A 3,439-nucleotide genomic window follows, 5' to 3' on the forward strand; every position below is an offset into this window, starting at 1 on the left:
TGTTGCTGTCATTCCATACTCACCACTTCAGACCCTGGCATCATACAAGAAGGGAAAACGCTACTGTGCCCTGCCTGCTAGTCTTCCCTGTGCCACATCTCCCTTCATGTCTCGCTTTGTAATATTGGTAGAAAAGCCTGTTTCAGTTGCCATATCAGTTTCTCCTACACATCTAATCCAGAGCATTTTAATTTGACTATTAGGCATTTTTTGATTTGTGTATATGAATGTGAAATATAATAAGGAAATTATAGGGCCAAGTATTTAATAATGCCTTCCATCAGCTCCCAACCACATACATGGTGTTCTGCTCCCAGGAATGGAGAAGAAAATCCATCACCAAATTTGGTAAAGAAATTTGGGCACAGTACAATTTCTATACATTGCATGAAGAAAACACTACAATTCACTGCTGAAGCAGCAAATCCCAAATGACTCTCAAAAGGCTCCAGCAGCCTGGGTTGAACTGGAGAGAAATTTCTCCAGCTCTGCTGTCACACGCCGACCACATTCCCCTGCAGTACAGTCAGACGTGCAGAAGTCCCATCAGGTTTTTTCTTTACCTTGCACTAGCACTTCCCTGACTTTCCTGTTGGTACTTATAATCTTGCATTTTTGTGTTTGTTGAGCTTGTGTAACTGTACTCTTCACCAGGTTATTTTATTAAATTAGACTTAATGACGTGATATTTGCATTGCTAATATTTTTGGTGTGCTTTTGACTCTTGTTTGCCTTAAGGTATTGCTGAGTAGGGAGCTGCTGTGAGGCTAGTCCAGTCACAGTGCATCTTCTGCATTACTGGTAGTGGATAGGACCTAAATTTGATTGGAGTAAGTGAAGAGTAACAGGCAGGGAGTCTGGGGGAGGAACCGAGCAGGGATGCACTGAAAGGAACGTAAAGCTTGCCAAGGATTCAGAGTGGCAGCCTGAAAAACAAATATCCTGTTCTTTCTTCAAGCAAAAATGTTTCTGTGAGCATCGTATTGTTTTATCTCATTTATTTCATCTCCTTTAGAAGGCAGCCTGTTATGATTAATTAGGAATTGTTTTCAAAAAGCCTCTTGAATATGAAAAGACGTGCTTTACTTCATTATTATTTGGTCCTGTGAGTAAAAAGAACCATACCAATTTGTACTGGCAGAGTAAGAAAGGCAGTCATGGCCCACTTGGGTTCTTCTAAAGGCTTTCTTGGACAAAGATGTAATGTACTGTTCTGTTTCTGGTGAACCTCTCTTTCTGGGTCAAAAATCACTTTGAGTGTAAACACTGAAAACTCTCAGCTATAGAAAAGGTTCTCAAGTTGGGTTTTCAATTTATGCCCCCACTTTTTCATTTAATCCTGAATATTGTCTGGAGATGTAAGTTTATCATTCTGTTTGATGGTGGTTCTATTTCTCCTGTGTTTCAATTCTTGCTCCATTGAAGGGACCACAAAAATCTGTCCCCTGGCAGACACGTGCCCCCACAAGTCCACTCACATATGCACGAGGATCCCATACAAACAAACTTTACCACTTTCATTGCAAGTGTGGCTGTTTCTCTTTTTTGATACCTTCTACCACCAAACATGCCCCAGGAAATGTAGCTTTTTAACACGTGCCAGAAAGCAGCAGTAGACACCTCCAGTTAATTCCCTCGACAGACCAGCAAGCAATTAGACTATTTGCTCCTTGTCCTTTTCTCTTTCTGGGATTGAGAGAATGCCAAGAGATGGAAGGCTTCTCCTGCTTCCCTCACATTTTTCCCAAAAACCTCATAGCAAGAGCACGTTGTGTTCTCTGATTTCTTTCTTTCCATCTCAGTCGGCAGCGAGGTCTAAACGACGTTTCTAAGCCACAGTTACTTCTGTAATGGGTATTCACCTCATTCTTGATGCACTGTCAAAGCCCCGCGCTATTAGCTTACCATTCGCCCATGCTATTTGAGATATTGAGTTTTAGTTTGATAACAGCTCTTCTCCCCTTCTAACAAGACAAGTTTCTCACAGTTTCAGGTTTTCATGCAACAGATTTCACAGTTGCTTTGGCAATTACTGAAGTTTAAAAAAAAATGACTTTTTACATTGTTTGCTTTTAAAATAACAGCTGACTTTTACTGGCGTTATTCATGTTTTCAGCTATGAGCTTGTATGAGTGTGTGCGCTCAAAACCCAAACCCACTCACTCCCTCCCCCAAAAAAAACCCAAATCCCCAGCATTTTCATAGACGTGCAACACTAGGAACTCATTTTAAAGTGAAAAAAAAAAAAAATAGCAGCCTAAGACACACCTTAAGCTTAAGAGTAGACATTTCTACCTTCCTTGTATATGGTGGTTTCTCATGAGACTGATTGGATATGAATCAGTCGATGAAAATGTATCAGGAATCTTTTTCCCAAACTCCAACCTCATTAGAGTAGCAGTAATGCAGCCCCTCTCCCTGAGCCATGTCCCATCTGTCTGTCTAAGTGATCCATGGCTGCATTTCAGGTTTTGCCAATCACTGTGGCATTAGCAAGCCCTGCCGTGTTAACTTGTTTGTCCATTTCAATGAATATTTACATCGAGATGAAACCTGGTGTGGACTTTCTAATGCATGAAAGGAGGGATGGGGGAAGAAAGACAAAATGCTCCCAAGTGTCCATCAAGGAAAATGTCTTTGAAATAAGATCTGTGTGTCTTCTTGAAAGCGAGAGACGCTCAGTGTCCTGTAGTGCAGATGTGCATAAATGAGCTACTTTAGGCTCTGGTAGGTCTGGTCTGGTTTGGGGATCATGGATTTTACAGAGGACTTACCAGTCCTGGTCCTCTGCTGGGCTGTGAAGGTTTTGCTGAGCCGTGTGTTGCTGCAGCCAGGTGATTACTGAAATGAGAATGGATTGCTGGAGCCTTGTATGATTACTAGAAGTAATACTTTTTTTGCAGAGGAAAGGAGAGTAAGTCTGTATGTAACAACATTATTTTGTTTGACTTCTATTATTTGACATGCTAAGTGTTTATAGTTGCCTATGTAAAAAGTACAGGCTTAGCAAGAAGGCCAGGAGCTTCTTCAGACCCTAAGACAAACTGCAAGTGAAATGTGTTCCTGAGTGTGTGTAATCATTTCTCTGGCTCTGCTCTCGCTATGTCAGGCAATGAAGGAATTCACAGAATCACATAATTTATTTTTTTTTAACCCATTTAATGTGCACTACTATTATATACTACAAATTTAAAACCTAATATGGCTTTTTTATGATGTAAAAGTAAATAATATCTTTCAGAATGCTCTTGGCGAGCGTAGCTGAGATGGTATTTTTCTTTTTTTTTTTCTCTCCCTCCACACTTGAAATCGGTCAGAGTCACCCAGGTCTCTCCTGAAAATAATTAGGCTGCTTTTTTCTGTTTTTAATGGTGGAAGAACATGAGGGAAAGATTTGAAGGTCTGTAGACTTTTGAGGGAAACACGGAGGGGGGGGGGC

The sequence above is a fragment of the Calidris pugnax genome, unplaced genomic scaffold (genome assembly GCF_001431845.1).
Source record: "Calidris pugnax isolate Ruff unplaced genomic scaffold, ASM143184v1 scaffold324, whole genome shotgun sequence".
NCBI classification, from domain to species: Eukaryota; Metazoa; Chordata; class Aves; order Charadriiformes; family Scolopacidae; genus Calidris; species Calidris pugnax.